The 21,330-nt window shown below is 39.6% G+C and overlaps 1 long non-coding RNA gene across 1 annotated transcript in view; it reads right to left on the reverse strand.

The window, feature by feature from the left end:
- LOC128898292 (uncharacterized) overlaps positions 1-19,997 on the reverse strand; it is a 64,650-nt gene extending 44,653 nt beyond the window's left edge. The window contains exon 1 of the long non-coding RNA XR_008462796.1: positions 19,824-19,997. This is a non-coding gene — a long non-coding RNA (uncharacterized LOC128898292). The remainder of the gene's footprint in view (positions 1-19,823) is intronic.
- Between the last annotated feature and the right edge of the window lie 1,333 nt (positions 19,998-21,330).

Raw genomic sequence — 21,330 nt, forward strand, 5'->3', positions numbered from 1 at the left:
ATCTCAAGATTTAATATGTGCACCCCACAGATTAACAGAGCTGCACTAAGGAGTGCAGTAAGCAGGGGCTGCAAACACTCAGGACAGGTTATACCTTGGCACCCAGTACAGCTGAGAGGCTAGTGGAGAGTAAAGGGAGTACAGAGTGGAACACAGACTAGATCAACTCTTCTGCCACAACTGCTATTGTCACCTCCACAAAAGAATAATCCTCTGGCTTCAATTTTATTTTCTAGTCATCAACAATCAGCACAGGGCACCACAAACAGAATTCTAATTCAAGGGCCATAAATTACTTTTCTTCTGTGAAAAGTCTTGCATTGTATGACATGGCCAAATTCCTTCATAATGCCTCCTGTTGGCTCAAAGCTGATGGCACTGATGAAACTGTGAGACAGAAAAATTCAAATGCTTTTCTGCTAAAAAAAAAACTTATTTTCCTTCAAGCCTTCTTTATTTAACTACACCATATCAGTGGTGGTCAGATGGCTGTTTAAAGCATAGGGAGAGAGAGAGAGAGAAAGCAAGATGCACATCAGTAGAAAGATACTGCACAAGTACAAGTGCTGGCTCTTCACTTGCATATTTAGAGAGAAGAAAAAAAATTTACACTAGACCAAGCAAGCAAAACAGTGGTAGCCTAAAAATTCAGCAGGCAGAAAGAGGATACAAAGTTGAATGACAGAAACCTTCAGAGGTCCTGAAGATAGCTTGAGAATTGAGGTAGCCCGTACAGAATCCATCTTCCCTATGTCATGCTGACTGAGCCCCCTTTCACTAAGCATATTTCCCCCAGTTCCATACAAACTGTTAATTAATATTGGCATTGTTAACAAATTTTCTCCTATTTGGACAACGAAGCAAAAATCTTAGCACATGACTGAGAAACTTCATGCAAAAAGTAAAAGGCTCAACTGCATGGTATCAGGGCTTACATCCCTCTCCACAACATCTTACACACAGAAGTTATCTTGTCATCATGACTGCTGGACATTGGGTGGTCACACAAGCAAAGACTAGAGGAAGCCAAACAACCTTTGGCAGGCTATCCCTGGGAAGATGCAAAAGCAGTACTTTCAATAGGGAATAACTTGATGCTCACACAGTTTAACTTAACTCAGCCAACACCTCAACACTTCTAAAGCAGTGTACTGCTGGATAAGATTCATAGCAGAAGTTAACTGGCTGACATGTGCCACACTAGCATATAGGGATATAAGTCAACCAGCCACAGGCATGGACAAGACTTAAATTTCACAACTGCACAGACACTTTCTGAAGCTTTGTTTGGCTGTAGGGGTTTTGTTAGTGGCGGTGGGTTTCATATTCTTGTACATATTATCAGTCAAATACAACAAGATGGAAATGGTATAAGTGGCATTTCCCCTCTATGCCAGGAAAAGAAACCATCTCTCCATAAAACAACTTGGAGGAGCAGTCCTTTTGCTGCAGTTTTGATTCAAAATATTGCTGGCATTGCGTTCTGACATTAATTTTTAAGCTGCTGTCATTACTCTAACATCAATTCATAAAAGCATGGCACAGTGCCATGGCTACTAAAGTGAGGAAATAATGAAAAACTAAAAACCAAAACACACATCAATATAAATACTCATCTGGAAATGAAATCACAAATTGTTATTTTGGAAAAAACACAGTAACCCTACCCTCACAGAAAAAGAAACAACCATCAATTACATTTTCATTGCTTCCATTCTAGAGGAAGGACAGAGAATTATTACTGTAGCAAGATACAGAAGAGCCAATATTTCCCACAAACAAAATTTATGATTGCCCCCAATCCTATGTCTGCAGCATCCCATCCTCAAACTACATTTTCTCCCTTTCCTCTCCCGTCTTCTCCACAGACACAAGGGAGGGATCAAATCTATTTGCAGACTTCACCATAACCAACATCTTCTGTATTTATTAACATCCAGACGCTAATGTAAACTTATTGCTGAGATGACAGTTGTGTCTAAGCACAAGAAAAATGGAGTAAAATGCAGGAAAGGGATGAAACAACGCATCTGAAGAAGAAAGACTAGCTCAGGAGTAGCTTTTCAATCTTCTGAAAAGAGCAACTGAAGACAGAATACAGGCTGGCTAAGCTCTAACTAAACTACATCTGCTCAGAGGGTATGTGGTGGCAGACCTGTGAAGCACTTAGGTGTTTGCTGCGGTGAAGCAAAGGGCACACACGTTGCAGTCTGACTTTGCACCACAAGGAACATCGATCACATAAAACCAGTTCCACTTGCTTGTGTGATTACATGTGGAATTGTAGGATTTGTTCAGCTTTGTTATGAATTTGCTGCTACATTGTTTGCCAGAGACATTTCTTCTTCCTAGGTGCCCAAAGCCAGCATTCGATTGGTGTGTTTGTTCATGTTTACCCACTAAGTTGATTTGAACAATTGATTTGTTAATACAGTGAAACACACGTTCAAGATTACAGATTGTTTAACAAGTCCTGACAAACAAGTCTCTTGGTGGTCTTGAAGTTTCTCAGAAGCAGATGGATGAGGTACAATTTTATAGATTCTTTTTCCTATTTGTGTAAAGCTGCTAAGGTCTGGAATAGGCTTTAGTGCAAACAAGGGGCATTGTCAGACAATAAAGAGACAATTGCCCGTGTTAGCACAACAATTAATTTATTTGCAGAGAACCACTCAGTCTATTTGTTACCAGAAACGTGCTAATTATTCCTACTAATTACATGCAAAACCTTCATTATCACCTATAAGAGGAAGAGGACCCCTCAGGTTTCAGTGACAAATTAATTACTGTGTTTTCCTTCTGAATGTACTTCTAGACAGTCCCTGTTATCTAAAAAATAAATTGGCTAGCAGGAAGCTTGTCTCTCAGAGACATTCTGCAAACTAAAAGCAAATACACAAATATCATATCAAGCTTGCATTGCTATTTTTTTTCAGGCAGTTACATCCTGAAGCTCTCAGAACTACTGTATTAATTCACAAGCTTTTAATCCTAATAAAACATACCATGCACTGCTAAATTCCACCATGTAACTGCTTTCAGAGCTCTTTACACATCTGTAAAACACAGCATAAGACAGCAGGCATTAGGCTTTTAAAATATAACAAGTAAAAGAAATGGTAAACCACACAGACAGTACAACACAGATACCATTTCAGGGAATATATATGATTTAAAATTCATAACAACTGACAAGGGCAGCCAAGTGGCTGAGTTATCCAGTCTTTCATTACCACCATTCTATCTCAACATACAGCACACTTGCCCCCAAGTCCTTGAAATGCAGTGCAGGGGTAGGACAAATTTCATGCAGAAGAGTGAGGAAGAGGAGGCACACAGGATCGAAGTCTTGGTTTGGAAGGTAGGAAACACGGAGAGCAAAGGAGATACAGCACAATGGATCTGGCAAAAGGATGAATGGAAAGGCTGCATTGAATTTGCAACACACAGGCAGGCAAACTCACTCTAAAAATGTTTTTAAATCTCTTAAATTTTGCTTAGAATTTGTCAGGCAAGTTTCAGTCATTCCTGTGTGACACCTTGTGAAAAGCCTACCTCTCCTTCCATTAAAATCTGCTCTGGAATACAGTACTCTCCCTCCTGCTTTTAGTTGCTCGAGGCATCCTCAATTGCTGTTTGGTACAGCAGAACATCAATACCTCAACAACTCAGGTGGTTAAGAGCAAATGAATACCATCATGCAATTCCAGAACATGGATTTCAACCACAACTTTACCAGCACCAACAACACTACCAGTATATAAAGCAACAGCTAAGCCACAGCTGGACAGAAATTGTGTAGCTTTGGCAATATTCACGGATGGGATACAGACAAGGCTACTGAAAGTCTAGAAATAGTTTCATATTGAATCAGACAATGGTTAGCAGCCACACTAAGTCATATTTCAACAGCTGCTCCACCTTATGAAGACGAAGCAGGAGTGGAGGAGTGGATTCAGCATCTGGATGTCTACAAGACACAGCCCCGCTTCTCCAGACCATCAGTAGAGAGTGGCAGCGCAAGTTTTCCAAACCAGAAATGCAGAGGAGGATTTGATATTTGGAGGCCAACACTACTTTAGTCATTATTCCAAAACCAAATAAATAAAGTTCAAGGTTACTAGCAGACCAGCAGAGAAAACAGGCCAAGTGGCATGCACAGCTGCATGCACTTAGAATTTTCATTTTCATTTTAGTCTGTAATCTCGGGGTTCTGGCATATATGCATTGTTTATGTTTGTGTCCTCTAGTTTAACAGCAATCTCCACTCAAAGAAATCAAAATGAATACACATGAATCAAAAGGAGGAGTACTGTAAAGCAGTTCTTCAAGTCAGAAGCACTCATGTAAAAGTTAGAATATGTATGGTTTTATTTCCCCAAAATAGTAACTCATAAAATCATGCCTAAAGCTCAGCAGCAGCCAGCAGCCTAGCAGCTGTTTTATTGATAGGATATTAGTCTGGTCCATGAGGATAATTAACTTTTTACATATGAAAAATTCTCACCTCCAAATCCTAGCTTATTACCAGATTTTCTGTTCCAAAGCAGAGGAAGGCAACTTTGGCATAAGCAAAAAATCCCATCCATGAAATTTAGAATAAACATTTCAAACTATGACTGCAAACCTGAATAGAAAACAAGTATAAGGCCTCTAATAAATGGCCTCCAACTTACTGTACCCAGAAGTACTTCACATCCAGAAAGTGTATAACCAACTTATGATCAATCCATCTCAACAAGCAAGACTTTACCAGTAACCAGTGGAAATACATTCTGTCCCCCACCCCCCCATTTATTATAGCCAGGTTGCTCACCAAATTCTTTTATCTGCCAATAACAAGAAAAGTAACATTTGACTGACTTTGCAAAGATGGCTGGCCATAGTGAGGTCATTTTTCAGCAAGAATAGGAGGATTCTGAATTTGAGGGGAAAGTTATGGAGGGGTGTGGTTGATCTGGAAAACAGAGGTGGATAAAGAGAGCTGCATGATGTAAAAATTTATGGAGAGCTGGAAACTGAAGATGGAAAAGCATGTGACTTCATCCTATTTTTGCTGTAACAGAGAGGAAGAACAAGACATTGCTTTCACAGTGAAACATTTAAGCAATAAAATCATGAGTTTCCCTGGGAGTCAAACCCTTTCACCATGGGCCTTAGTATCTCCAAATTTGCCTAGACTGGATTACAAGGACACATTTTTGGCCTGGTCTATGCCACCACAAAATAAAAACAGGGGGGGAAAAAAAAAAAAAAAGGAAAAAAAATGAAAAAAAAAAAGAGTTTAAGAACATTCAAAGGAGCTGACAAGATGCTGAGGCAGAGGAGAACCTTCCCACAGAGACTAGAAAGTAGGGGTCAGCACTGGATTAGCTGACACATAGTCTGCATCTTACATTCCAGGGGCTTAATCACTACCACTCAGCACGTAGGAAGTAGCAATATGGAGGGGGAAAACTTAAATAAATAAACCCACACCACAACACACACCATTTTGTCATAGTGGGAGACAGACACTATGTGACAAAGAGTGACTCAGTAATATTTCTTGCTTCTTTCCTAGTGTGAGGCTAGAGGTTACCTAATTTCAGTAGTGAGAACTGTTACAATTAGCAGTTTAGTAGAAAAGGCAATGTTTCCAAATGTGGGCATCTAAAGAGTTATGCACCTACCAATACAAAGGATGTGGCTCCCCTCTTCCTGCTGACCCCAACACTGGCCTATCAAGTTCTCCAAGAAGCAAATAGCAAATACTACATTTGGAAAGAACTGATAAAAATTGTAGTAGTCCTTTAATCCTGAGTTATTTTATGATAATCCACATGCACTAAAATATGAAGCCATTTTAAACTCTTTTACATTTGGTGGGAAAGGGAAAGCATAGGTATGGGGTTTGGTGGGGTTTTTTCAGACCTATATTTTCCTTCAGGTTTTCACATGCTCCTGCATAAACATTTCCTGGCTCGATATTGTGTTTGCTCACACCACAGTTCTTCCACAGAGGTATTTACTTCCTGCTGCAGAGAAGGGGGAGGGAGGCAGTGTGAAGTGCAGCACCATTTATCCTTTTCAGAAAAGAACCAGCCCCAACTTGCTGGGTAACAGAAGCCAAACAAATTATTTTACTGCTTGATTATCCACATCATTCAAAACCACTGTAAGCAGCAATTGGCTTGCTTCTTGCCATACTGGGACCTGGGCTGCACAAGTTTGCAGTCCACAGAAACACCAGGTTTCCAGAATTGAAAGTCTCTTGGAACTGTTAGTTTCCAGTTATTTTTGTCTTGGACTAAGCACCTTAACTCCTCCCTGTTCTCTAGCACCGCAGCTAAAATGGAGCCATCCTGCTCCTGTATAGCCAGCAGCTTCCCTAGGGACCCCCACACCCTTCCCCTCACATTAATGAATGGGTAACTAACAGAGCAAAGAGAGATTAATTAACAACTAACTTATCCTGGCAGATGCGAAAGAAGAAGTGATCCCAAAGAAGAATTTAGACAGGAAAAAGAACAGATGTATTAGCTTTCCAGTTTGGTGTAAGAAAGAGCACTTGCATAAGATACTGCATATAAGAAAATAAGATACTGCATATAGGAAAGTAAGAAAATGGTTTTAAACAAAAGAGAAAGTCTCCAAGGCTTGCACCACTAATGGAACTGAGAGGAGGGATGAAAAATTAAGTATTATCTCTGGCTCAGGAAGTCTCAAGGCCATGATTCAGCAGAAGGTAGGAGAGTACACCAAGAAAGGATCATTACATGCTTGACATTTTCTTATATGCACCCCTAGGCTGCTGTCAGAAACAGGATACTTGGCTAGACAGATGTTTAGTCTGATCCTGTATGACTGTTCTTACTTTGTGATAGTAAGACATAAATGTGGATAGGAAGAAAGTTATGTGCAACTCAGGGGGATCACATGAAACTTGAAGTTGATGCAGGTATAGCAGCTGACAGTGAGGGGATTCAAACTGAAGGGTGTCAACTCTGGGCAAATTCTGATCACCACGGCCTTCACCCTTGGGAGAAGCTCATACTACCCAAAATCCTTCTCCGACATTTCAGGAGATGCCTTTAGGGCATGGGGCAACTTTGTAGTCAAATCACTTCCCCTACCCTCCTGTGGTACTTCAGTAAATATTTCATTCTTTCAAAAACACCCCAAACTTACTTTCCTCTCTGTGAATTAGTATCTATCATCATCCTATTGCCAATGTGGACATTTTCTGCACTGCATTTTCTAGGCCTTTGCAAGAAGATAAATTTTCCCAGTTCCAAAAGTCCTTCTTATATGCAAGTCAAAACATATTCAGTAAGTGCAGTGTCCATGGTCCCTCTAGTAGGCATTTGGAAGCAAAAGCAGATATGCAGAGATATTTTGCAATATAACAACTACATCACAATGTCAATCACAGTCTCCAAGTTGCACGTAGATGCCCCAAATCATCACAGTTCAAACACAGCTGGAACAACGGGTCAGGAAGGCTTTTCTTTCCTATTTTAATATAGACTACAGTGAAATGAGAAGCAACATTCACAAGAAATTTTCTTTCAGCAGTCATCAGAAAGACTACCTTTTCTTGCTCCTAGCCATTCTAATGCATGTTGTTGTTAGTCAGCAGGCTTGCTAAAGAAACTGTATATAGAAAATGTTATACAACAGCTGCAAATAGCCTATACAGTGGCTTATTTGCTGTGACAAATTGCACAGAGCATGCATGCCACACACCAATACTCCATATTCTCTTCTGGGTCACTGAATTGATTCTAGTTCAAATTCCAGACAAACTATTTCATATGCCAAGACACTAAAGGCCTAGAACTCCTTTCTTTTGCTAGTTCAGACTAGCCTGCACTCTAGGAGCTAGAGTCATCTACAAGGCAATGTGCAACAAAGACGCAGGCTCACTCAAACCTTTCTTGAATGTCTATCTAGATGCTGCAATGTTATGTAAAGGGGAGCTACACCATCTTTCTCCCAGTAGTAGCAGCTGTCAGTGCATTTTATGAGAAGATGAAGCTGTCCATGGATATTCTGTGCTCCAGGAATATTTATCAGGTAACTCTCCCAGGTAAATCTGATCCCAGAACATCTGCTTCCTGGATCCCAGCCAAACATTAGGAGCAGGGCAATAAGCTCTGCCAAAACAGGGTTGATGTGGACCTCAGCTGCAATAGCACGCCAGGAACTATGGAATGGTAAAGTTGCTCACTAGGCCAGACTACAGCTAAGGAGATGCTCTTACAATAACAGCTTTTGACTTGGATAGCTTACTTTTCCAAATTTATTTTAGGTTAAAAAAAAAGGAGGGACTTCAGTGATCTACTTCTCTCAGCAGTATTTTACTGTCTCCATACTGTCTTCCTTACTGGTTGTGTGAACCACAGCTTGATCCTATGATGAGTCTTCAGGGTGGAAATGCTGTACAAACAAGAAAGCTTTTTAATTGACTTTTCACTATGGAGGCATATACCTCAGTTCATTTCAGCTACCTTTTAAAAAGCAGTCTTTTCTTAATTTATGTAGGATAGATTTCATAATGGCAGTACGATTTGGTGACAGTACCAGCTTAAACAGCAACTTCAACAAGGTCAGACCTGTAAGATCTGCCACTTAGAAGAACACTCATGAATCAAGTTTAAAACAGATGCAACAACTGGCTAGAGAGCAACGTTTTTTCCCTCTTCTGACAACAGATGAAGCATAGACAACTGGATTAAAATAGAGAGAAATTTGGCATCTTGTACTAGAAGAAACAGGACATATATAGAAGGATTTATTTAAAGCTAATGCACTTCAAAATACAGGGATATTATCTTTTTAGTTAGCAGCTATAAACTTTTGTGCTCTGTTGAGACCCATGCAGCAGGCCAGGTGCAATTCACACTATATTATGAAAAAGAGAAGTTCTCAAAATGCAGTTGTTTCACCTACCTTAGCCAACACTGTCAGAGTAACACTAGTTCTTATTGCTAAGCAAAAATAGTGTGTCTCTGTAAAGAAAGATATAGAGATAGATATTCTCTTAATTTAAAAGGTTAGAGACCTTTATTCAATCTTCCAGATCAACAGCCTCCCATGAACTTAAGTACTGTGTCCAGTTCTGGGCCCCTCAGTTTAAGAAGGACATTGAGACACTTGAACGTGTCCAGAGAAGGGCAACAAGGCTGGGGAGAGGCCTTGAGCACAAGCCCTATGAGGAGAAGCTGAGGGATCTGGGATTGTTTAGCCTGGAGAAGAGGAGGCTCAGGGGTGACCTTATTGCTCTCTACAACTACCTGAAAGGAGGTTGTAGCTAGGAAGGGGTTGGTCTCTTCTCCCAGGCAACCAGCACCAGAACAAGAGGACACAGTCTCAAGCTGCACCAGGGGAAGTTTAGGTTGGAGGGGAGGAGAAAGTTCTTCACTGAGAGAGTCGTTCATCATTAGAATGTGGTGCCCAGGGAGGTGGTGGAGTCACCGTCCCTGGAGGTGCTCAAGAGGGGATTGGACGTGGCACTTGGTGCCATGGTCTACTCACGAGGTCTGTGGTGACAGGTTGGACTCTATGATCTTTGAGGTCGCTTTCAACCTTAGTGATACTGTGATACTGTGACTGAATCTGTGTTTCAACAGGACAAACTTTATTGGGGGGGGGGGAGGGGAAAGGAAATTTCTCTTAAACTTGCAATGCTTAACAGAGATACTGAGCAGCAACTTTTTTGATGCTGACACCAGACAAGAAATCACTTTCTAATTAAATGGGCAAGTTGTATATATATGAGGTAAGAGCCAGCTTATGAGTGTGCAAGTAGTACCATTTAATCATTTTGCAGGGTAAGTCTACCCTGCTTCCTCAAAAGAAGGCACGTGACCTTGGAAAGATTTGCTGTGCACAAAAACTTTTAAATTCCCAATACCCCACAGCCCCAAAGTGTTTCAAAAACAGGCACAGAAGAATGAAGAAAACAGATGGATGACAATGATGGCATCAGCAAAATACTTTATGCCTCATTCAAATATTTTATATTCAAGGCACAAGTTACAACTCATAAATTTCATTAAATCTACCTAATTTATACCAGAAACCATTGCCTCTTTGTGTTTCAAGAGAAGAGAAATACATGAGATATTGTGAACAAAACTGATATCTCCCGTGGGAATAAAATCCAAACAGAAAAAGAGAGATGGAGAAAGAGAGAGAGACTTAGGCTTAATCTTCCTTATTATTTGATAAGAAGCATTTTCTGAGTAAAGGTACAAGCCAGCTGTGGTTCTGATCACTCCAGTATGCTGTTCCATACCTGAGAGTAGAAAATGTTTCAAATATTTAACAAATCAGGGCTAATTATACGGAATAATTGAATCCTTAATATAAAGCCAGAGAGACTTTATTCTTCTAACGTTACTTGCTGCTGATGTGAATACCATGAGAAGAGATAAAGCCACAGACCTGTTAGTACAAAGGAGACAGTAAAAAATTACTTTCAGTTTTGAGAAAGTATGCTCTGGATGTAAGGTAATTATTAAAGTTCAGCTCCCTTTTTTGTTGTCGTGTGTCATCCTCCCCCCTCCCAAAAAAAAAGAAAGTTATTTTAATTACTGCTTTTTTATACCAAGTGTCTGTTTTACTGAAGAGAAGAAATTACTTTCTCTTTGAAGCAATGCCTCCTAGAAATGAGAGTTACTCAAGGGCAGTGTTTCATTGATTAAGCCTTTATATATATATATATATATATAAAATCATATGTCATAACATTTCACAGGATTCATGAGGTTCATATTTTTTCAAAGGCAGAAACAACTGGAAGTTCTGATCTGAAGCCAACAATAAAACTCCTGCCTAGGGTTGGAGTAATTTTTGCATTTTTTAAGCCCAGATACAGGAAAAGTAGGAAATGTTATTTGTTACCATAAGAGCTACCATGAGTTATGAGTATTTGCATACATTAACATGCACTGAAAGCACAGCCATTCAGAACAAACAAGGTTCATTATGAAGACAAACAAGCAGAGTATGACTGAGTGACAATCTACACAATGGCTGATTTAAACTTTATCAGTCTCCTCCATTCACCCACCATTTTTCTCACCTAGGAAGAATAGCTGAAGATTCCTTACATCTCTTTGGCCACTTTTGATTTTTGATAAACCCTGGGCTTGCCTCTGTTCAGGTGAGAGAATGCACTAGGCATTGTTGAAACCTCTGATATGGTCTCTGACTTCTAACAGGCAACCTTAAATGAATCTCTCTCAAGTAGTGGAATAGGTAGTAAAATGGTTTAGCAAAAAGACATACACAGTTCCCTTAAACAGTTCAACTTTTAAGGCATGTCTGCATGCATTCCTACTGCCTGTGACAATAGTAACACTTCCTTTCAGCCTAATAGGTCCTGAGCCCCATCCTTTGTCTGCTGATTAACTGCTCTATTCATTGACCAGACCACTAATTGCATGCTCCTTATAGTTACCCTACATTACTGTAAGAATTAATGAGACACAATTACAGCTCCCAGAAATCTCAGGCCTAGCCAACTGCAAAGCACTCCAACTGAATAAGAACTCCCCAAGAATAAAGAGAAAAATTCAGCCCATTGTTCACAGGAAGCTGAATGTTTTTTTGTTAAAAAATTGTATTTATTTGAAGCTGTTTCATAATTAGGCCCTGGAGAAGGGGGGAGGGAAAAAAGAGAGAGAGAGAGAAAATAGAGAAAGAACTTGGGAACCAGCATTCACTGAGAAATCACAGTGGATGCACAGAGATGGGCAGACAGCTCAGATACAAGGAGAAAAAGCATAAGGGATGGAGTGCATGAAAAATGAGTGTTGTGAATACTATAAACATCTATAACCAATCAGCTGCTTAAACAGGGCATGTCCCATTGTATGGGAATTACCACTAATACAGGCTTGCATTTGACTAATACAGATTCAAGCTTGAACAATGTAAAAGACGCACACGGCATGCTTCTGCAGTCATGCCTCTACTATGACATGCAGGAAGAGGATTTTAATTTCCCACTCCCAGAATTTAATATGCATTAGAAGTCGGTGTCATTAGCCATGAAAGTCAAAAGGATGGACAGAAAATAAGGGTTTTTTGAAAACCAGCCATATTGAAAACTGCACTCACATTTAATCTGTGTAATCAACAGCCACAGCTATTCAAAGTCTTAGAGACTACAATCACTACCTATTAGCCTGTAAGTAGTTCAAAAGCTATTATTCTCACTTGAACAATTTTGCAATACACAAGAGACAGCATTAAGTTAAGCAAATTAACATACAAGCCAAGTTCTTTGTTGTGAAGTTGTCTTCTTCCATTGGTTTGCCTTCAACATTATTTTCACCATATAAATTTGATTTAAATTTCACATACAGTTTGACAAAACCACTGGTACTTAAAACAGAGTTTGAAATGCAGCACTAGACTTTATAGTCCCATTTCCCAGGGTACAATTTATAGCAGGCACCGAGACCCCAAACTAAAAATGTCACAGACCAGCACTGCTACATTCCAGAATCAACACCTTTGGAGAGAGACAACACTTTTTGTATGACTCTACAGGGATTCTCAATAATTGCACCTAACTGCTGTAACAGTTTAAATTCATGGAAAAGGGATGTTCTTCTGATACTGTCGCTCACTGATAGCGCAGCAGAACGCTTGCCTGCATGAAGCAGACAGTCACCACCATGTGGTGCTGAATCCCAAGCAGGAAACAAGATACGAATATGGATCAGAAACCTTTGTGTTCAGCGTATAATAAGTCCAATATCCCTGTCACAGAACAGCAATCATTATACTCGGGGATCTTTTGTTAAATAGCCCCTGTGGCTGGACTGGTAACAGCAGGGATTGAATTGGCAATTTCTGTATCTCAAAATATCTCCCTTTTATGATTATGATCGCATCCAATGCCATAGTTATATCTCTACTTAACATCTTCAAGACTAGATTCAAATCTAACAGAAAGACTGCTAGCCTGCAACGTCATGCATTTCCAAATCTCTAGGATTTGAAGTAAAAATACCGTTTTCTATTAACCTTGGCTGATTAATCAACCTCAGTGCAGGACCAGTGCAGAGCTTACATATGCAGGTTTGGCTCTGTCAGTATTATTTGAAATACACTTTCCATCTATCTTGAAAAAGTCTTTGAGGAAAAAGGAAACCTTTGTCTCAAAACATCACCCATCTTGTTCAAGCTATTCTTCTTTCAAATCCCCAGAAAAGAACAAGTCCAAATTCCTGCCGAGTGTGATGAGGAATTATTTCTGCTGGTGCTACTAATGTACTCCTGTATCTGGTCCAGCCTTCATTTCTGATGTTATAAAATAACTTGAACAAATACAAAATATGCATGTGCTTGAGGCTAGCTGTAATTTTTAGTTAGGGTCTCATTCTGCATAAGAGGAACATCAAGAGCCCACTCTTTAGGTCATCAATTCCAGCTAAGGTAGAACATCTAGATGAAAGATAACTGAGTCGCACAGGAACTGCATCTTAAGAAACAAAGATTTCAAGTCATAAACTGATGTCACTTGCATAATTTCTACTCTCCTGTTCCAATACCAAATTCTTTAGAGCCATCTGTGATCTAGTGCTGTGCACAGGATCAGCAAAGAACAATTCTGATCCATCAAGTGCTGCTACATGCTTACTTTTTCTGGAACTGATTAACCCATGGAATCTTACATTTTTGTACTTCTCATCCTTCAGTTTGTCTGTTGGACATCACGCACTTCACTGATAGGGAGTTTCCTTCCTTCCTTTTCCTTGTTACAACTGCATCCAGCCTGCTCTCTTCCAGCAAGTAGTTCAGTTAAATAATCCTAATGCCTATACTGTCTCTTGAGTGTGGTCCCAAAACTTTCTACAAGCCTGGAATCACCAATAGGACAGGTGACTCACATGAAAATCCATGCATTGGCAGGCATTATTCATGCAACCTGCAGCTGTACGACAACCCTGGAGACAGAACACGAACAGGAGACCGAGATCACATACTACTCTTAGAGTTGCTCAAGAGGTTGTTGTTCAGAGCAACATAAGCAAAGGCTATGATGTATCATCCCTGTGTGGAGTGATGGACTTGCATATGAGTCCCTACAGGATGGGCCCCACAGTTGATTTACACTAGAAAGGATAATACAGAAATTATACCAACAAGATTCCTCTTCTTCCCAAGCAACTTACACCTGTCCCTCAAGAGAAGTGAAATGTACAGGTAAAAGAACTTCTTACACAGCTCCTGCACTCAGGTTTTTGCTAGCATAGCTATGTCAGCAAAAAAATTATATCCCTCCCTGACAGGGCTCCTTGATAACACTTTTAAGTGCAAACCAGGTGTCATTATTCCAGCTATGGCAGAAAAAGAGTTCTACACTAGTCATGTGCTGGATATGTAGCTTTTCATGACCTGGAAAAGCCCTTGCTTCCAAGAAGGTCACATCCCATGATCATGTTTTCCACCAGCATAATTGCTCATGAGCACTGATTAATACAGCACTAATATAACAAGTCTAGTCGGTCAAAATATGAGTTCAGCCAACAAGCCACTTACATTCCTCATTCCCATCTGAAAAATGTTTACTTACACTACACTGAAGCCACCAAAAACCCAATGCATTGGAAGCACCACCACTTCTATGTGAAAATGTGCTGCAATTTTTAGATTAGACCAAAAATAATGTAATATCTACAAACCTCTGGACATTTCGGTTGGTTGCATTTGGCATTCAAAAAGATTTAGGTTATTCTAAGAACAGATTCTACAAACTTAGTCCAGAAAGCAATCTACTACCATAAATCAGCTTTACTCTTGCAAATGAAGGGAAACAATTTTGCTGTCAGGCATCAACAACACAGAGCACATGCTCTCTTCCATCCTCACCTTATTTACTGCCTGCCCAACGCTTTTTCCAATTCAAGGTATTTAGGCTCCTAACTCTTACTTAGGATCTTAAACTCTTCACTCAGTTCTGCAGGAACTCAGCCACCTCCACATCTCTTAGGTTTCAGCAGTGTGGATGTCTCTCTGATGCCGGTCTCCCTGTATGAGGCAGCCAGAAGAGTATTAGGAAGAAAATCCTAATGCACCAGTGGCTCAGAACAAAACTCCCACTCTGCCATAAAAACATTTAAAGTCCTACACATCAGACATTTAATGAGCATTAGATGAGCAAAGTATTGAAGAAATGCAGAGTATGGGGGAAAGGAAGTTACAGGCAATTATTTATCCTGAACCTACCCACAGGTTCAGAAAATTCCTCTGTAAAGCTGCCAGCCTTTCTTCCCCCTCTGCCCTGGTGAAACCACACCCACAATACTGTATCCAGTTTTGGGCTCCCCAGTTCAAGAGAGACAGGGATCTACTGGGAAGAATCCAACCGAGAGCTTCAAGGATGATTAAGGGACTTGAACATCTCTGCTGTGAAGACTGAGAGACCTGGGGCTGTTTAGTCTGAAGAAAAGGCTGAGAGGGGATCTTATCAATGCCTATAAACATCTGAGGGATGGGTGTCAAAACAAAGGTGCCAGGCTCTTTTGGGCGGTACTCAGTGACAGGACAAGGAACAACAGGAGGTACAAGCCAGAACACAGGAGATTCCACCACAACATGAGGAGGCTCTTCTGTACGGTGAGGGTGACAGAGCACTGGAACAGGCTGCCCAGAAAGGCTGTGGAGTCTCCTTCTTTGGAGACTTTAAAAACCCACCTGGATGCATTCCTCTGTGTCCTGCCCTAGGTGATCTTGCCTTGGCAGGGGGGTTGGACTGGGTGATGTCTGGAGGTCCCTTCTCACCCCTCACGTTCTGTGATTATTGTGCACCATTTGTACTACTGCAGAGCCTACAAGCTCAAGTCATTTATCAGTCCCACATGTATGCAAAGAAAAAAAGAAAAGAAAAAAGAACACACCACATGCCTACACATCTGAGGGAACTAATTCAATCCAAATATTAGCCATAACACATTTTTAAAAAAAAATTATTGGCTTGGAGTAGATCTAATTACTATCACCCATTGTAGAATTATCATAGAAGTATTCTCCATACTGCAGTTGAACAGGCTTACAAAGGAGGAATTTGCATCAAACCATAAGGAGGAATACAGATTGTTGCAGTATTACTGAAGATCATCAGGAGAAATGCCCTCTCTGCATGCAGTATTTTTTTAATAGGTAGCTATAGAAAATACATTCCATGTAAATGACTTCTTGAAAAAAAAAAAAAAGAAGAAATGGGAACCACTCCAATAATTAAAATCTTAGAGAGCTTTCTGATATAAGCATGATAATGTTTGTATATATTCCCCAGCAATAAGCTACCTTTCTGCTCAGACATGCTGTGTAAAGATACTTCACTCATACCATGCACAAAAATAACTTATGAGAATGCTGCAAAGGGAATTTGCATCTTTCAGTCAACCTGTTACTAATATCTTCACAGGCTAAACTATATTTTAATGGAGGTCTTGTCAGCAACAAGTGGGTTAATACTTTCTTTTTCATCACACTTGGATTTTATTTCCTTTACATCATGATCTACCTTACAAGTTTAAGAAATGCAGCATTTATTCATGATCTCTACTTTCTTTCAGACTCCCTCAGTTACACAGATGACCAGGTTATAGAAAAATCAAGTGGTTTGTCTGATAACAGTTAGTGTCAAAACAAACTATAGAATAGAATAGCATTTCTGTTAGCTCAAGTCATGACAGAAATAAACTGAACTCCCAACAACCCAAACCCCAATGCTTGCTTTATGTTTTTACAGAATAAACTCTCATAATTAAACTTTCTACTTTTCCAAGTAGCTGAGTATGTATTCCTGCACAGCAGGAGGTTCTCTCCACAGACATATTGACTTGGACAATAAACAAAGCAGAAATCTCTGACTGGAATTTACAGCTATATTTAACTATGCATATTGTTAGTAAAATTTGCATATCTGTCTTTCAACATTAAGAAGGGGGGAAAAAAAGTTTAAATTCAATGAATTTGGGCACTGCATTGCTTTGCAAGGGGAAAAAAAAAAATATTTCAGTTGTAATTTCCATACTTATTGAGGGTGTATGTCAAAGGAAATCTGTGCAAAAAAATCCTTTTGCTGCCTTGATGAGATTAGAAAGATGACAGCATGTTAACAAAGATAGCTTAAACAGTATCAATAAAATACTGCTGAAGGGCCACTAAATTCTTGAAAACATTTGCAGCATCCCTTATCTCTGTTCTTCAACCACAAAACACTTAGAACCAGTTAACATATTTTGAAGAAATATCACCCACCTTTTCCCCTCTGTGTCAATTTTCCTCACAGAGCCCTAAAAGATCACTCAGCACTGCCTTTGTGCAGTTAAAGATGGCAGAATCTTTGACTGATAGTTTTTCACTGATTTTTTTTTTGGTCACAGCAGTAACCGTGAGTCATCAGGCTTCCTTTATTTTTGTGTCTCTTTTCACAGCGTCCTGGGATATCTGGTCACCTTAGGAATTGGATTTAAAGGAATTAGAGGTTTTAATTCCTTTACAAATAAGTTACTTCACCTGGGTCTGCCTATCCACAATAATGAGATATTGAGGTGCAGCTGGAGCAGCATAAAATGGTTTAGATCAGCACAAATACTTACACACTGAAGAAAGAAAGTCATACTACTATGAGGTACTTTTCCAGTATAAATGTTGGATGTATTGCAGGGATTATACTGCTGGTTTAGGTGGGTGGGTTTTGTTGACGTTTTTGTCATTACTAGTAGTGTACTGCTTTCTTTTAAGCTGAAGCAGTGACATTTTACTGGTAAAGCTCTCATTAAATTGTGAAAATTCTCACACTACAGTGTGTGCTCTATTGCTTTCCATAATTGCACTTGCTCTGAGCTGGACTTGAAAAGTGTTTCTAACTTCTGCAGGGGCCTTCAGAGTTTGGCTACTCCTCAGCTGGAGAATGCAGAAGGCATAGACAGCATTCTGGCAAAAGTGAGGAACTTGGTCATCACCTACAGCTGAGTGGCCCAGTTTTTCTTCTTCTTAGATTTCAGACAAAGCAAACACAACCATTAGCACTGAACCAATAAGATTTCGAACACCCCAGTGAGATGCACAGATCAGCTCACACCTCTCAAAGCCACTTCTAGCATACCTTGCAGACTTGAGTAGGAGATCTCCAAATCCTGTTTCTGAAATTTTCCTCCAAATACAACTTTTTCTTTTCTTTTTTAATAAACAAGGTATGCTGTGAGAGAAGCACACCATAACCACCACCTCCAACATTCAGGCTGTTGCTGTAAACAGCTTCATATCATCATAAGGTCTGAGGTTGGTGAGACTATAAAATAATTGCCACAGAGTACTATCTTTTGTGAGTGACTTGGAAGTCACCAATGCATTATCTGCATTCTGGTCCAACACAGCAAACCAATAAACAACAAAAAACATGACCTCCAGCAAGGTAATCATGAGATACTGAGAGCTCACCAGCATATCTTCTTGACACACAATCTTAGTGGGAGTCAAGGCCCTCAAGTCTCCAAATACAAATTGCTGAATATGAAACCAAACCAACAATTAAACATTTCAGAATCAGGCACCAAAATTAATGAGTTAAAGATTAATTCACTCACAGACTGTGTGTACATGGTCACCTCATGGGGCCATCACCAGGAAGACAACAGATCTTCTTAGAAGAACTGGCTTTACCTGAGGCTAATTAACAGATATGCTGACTGTAAATAAAAGCAGGAGGTGGTAAACAGAAAAGAATAGGAAGTTGATGGGGCTCCCAGCTGATGCTGTGTGTCAATAAACGTCAGCTGGAACATAGATGCTGCTTTTGTAGTCTCTTAAGGAAATCATCATTACCACATTACTCTGAAAAAGTCCAACCTAATCTCCATGCATCAAGCTAGGGAAGGTATTTTTTATCACCTCTACATTTGTTAATTACAAATCCAAGCATACTGAAGTTTTGTTCCACATACATGCTGGAAAAGATTCTGATACTCACCTCCATTCTCTGCTCCACAGCCCCAAAAGTGAATTCCCACTGCAAGTAGGATTTTGTTTGGTGTTTCCTAACCCCCATTTAAAGACCTGATTTGATAAACCTTTTCTCAAGAAAGCAGACACTTTAAAATAAGCAGGACCACTGACCTGGGGATAGATTATTTTGCATGAAAGTTTTGCAGGACATAATCTTCTCTTTTTCTTGATATATAAGTAGTTACTACCTACTCCTTAAATGAAAGACATTAAGTAGTCTCAGTCCAATTACTTGTGCACACATGTTTATTTCATACCCAGTTACTTCCCGCAGTTCTTTCAGTTTCAATAGTAAAGAGATTTTGCTTGCTTCTCACTTCTTGATACTACCATGAAGATTCAGATTCAGGTACACAAATGTCGTGAGAGAGGTTGCACTATTCTGACTATTCTTAACACACTTTTATGGACAAAATTCTAGCTTCTCACTTCACAAAATGTCTGAGTTCCTTTTGAAAGAATTTACATATTTTCACATACTTTTTAGGAAAATGTGGACATAATATTTTTTGCTGGTTTTTCCAACTCATGAATTCTAATGTACTAAAATTTCTTTCTTATAAAATGACTACTTGAAGTAAAGTTCATTGATTGTGTAGCACTGTGCTTCAAACAAGTATCTGGATTCCACATATGGACAGCTGGAAAGTGGTACCACCATAGAGGCTCACTCTTCAACATTATTTCTCTTCGCTATCCTCTTTCCCAACAAACTCACAAACCAAAACATTTTTATTGAAACCAAAAAGTGTCATTAAAAAAAATGCTAGTGTAGCATCCCATTAAATCTGTGGCTCACCTACCTTACGTGGCAGAACTCCTCTATCAACTAGATTTACCATTTAAATTATAATAGATCACTTTGAGGGATTCCCTACTTCCAGCACTCCCCTCAAAGAGGAAAGACCATGGCACAGTATTGAAGGTGCTAGGCAGCCTTAGCTTTGCAGACTAGGACCAGTAGATGTCCAGATTATAGCACCGGAAGAGGATTCCAGTAACACTTCTCAAATCAAAAGGTTTTAGTTTTCAGTCAAAGCCTTCCAGTCCTCTGAATTCTGTCAAAGCATGTAGTTTTTCCTGAAAAATAAAGACAAAAGTGAAAAAAAAAAACAGTTTTGTATTTTTTAATCAAAAATTCATGCAAGAAATTCCATAGGTCTAACAAAGTCCTATTCATTTAACTCCAGCTTACCCTGTCTGTAAAAATACTCTTTCTTTGTGCTCCCATTTACCCTGTCCTCAAAAAGTTCCACAGTTTCATAGTTTTGTTCAATGTATTGGCCATGCAAAATCCCCTGTGCCTTGTAGCTAACCAGCATCTGTTCTGACAGTCTCTGGATAACACTCTGTGGCCTGCAATAGGAAGATCAGCCTAGACAGCCCCTTCTGGGTTTAATCCATGAAATTACTGCCTTCAGTCAAGGCCTCATTCTAACAAGGTTATTGAATTCTTCTTTTCAACCGTTTTTATAAAAGCACCATTCATGGAGCTATCCAATGCAGACAATACCACACTAAAATTTATTGGAGAACAATTAGGTTGGAATAAAAAAGCTACTTTTTAGTTGCAACTCTGCAGTTACAAATACCTGCATTAAAAAAAAACCACACAAGAGCCAATTTACTAATCTCAAACTAAAATAAGCAACCCAATCTAGTGGAACCCATGGCAGAGAATTTGGCACTAGAAGATCCTTGAGGTCCCTTCCAACCCTGACAACTCTGTGATTCTGTAAAATGCCTGGTAGTTACCATTACCCAGCTTGGTGTGAGCCATATAATCCCACATGCAAAGTCTCACATGCAGACACATCTTAAACTTATGTTTGAGAGACCAGTGATAAATCTACATGTTTGGAGGAGAGGCATGAATATTTGTGGCAACAAAGACTAGTGAAATGGGTTTGCAAAAGGTCGTAGTATTTGTAACATTCTTGCTGGCTTTATATTTCTGCACAATTTGATGAGCAGACATCTGTTTGGAAATCCCTGCAAAAAGTGCTCTCAAGTAACATGTATTGCGATAGCAAAGCTCAGCTTTTCAGAAAGAGCAGCTGCTGTATTTTCTGGAATAAACACACAAACCATTTTAAAGACTTGACCCTTGATTCCTTCCTCTCAGTACTTCTACTGACTTCAAGGAAGTCTCAATATATGAGGAACACAAAATAGGCTCTGATTCCGTATCTTTGAGCTATCCAGGCTGCTTTTTCAGTCACATAAAGTAAAGCAGCCTCCCCACAGCTGTGCTGTTTCATATACCTGAAAGACAATTCCAAAAATTATCATGGTCTTACTAGGGAATTT

This window comes from Dryobates pubescens, chromosome 21, assembly GCF_014839835.1.
Source record: "Dryobates pubescens isolate bDryPub1 chromosome 21, bDryPub1.pri, whole genome shotgun sequence".
Classification (NCBI taxonomy): Eukaryota; Metazoa; Chordata; class Aves; order Piciformes; family Picidae; genus Dryobates; species Dryobates pubescens.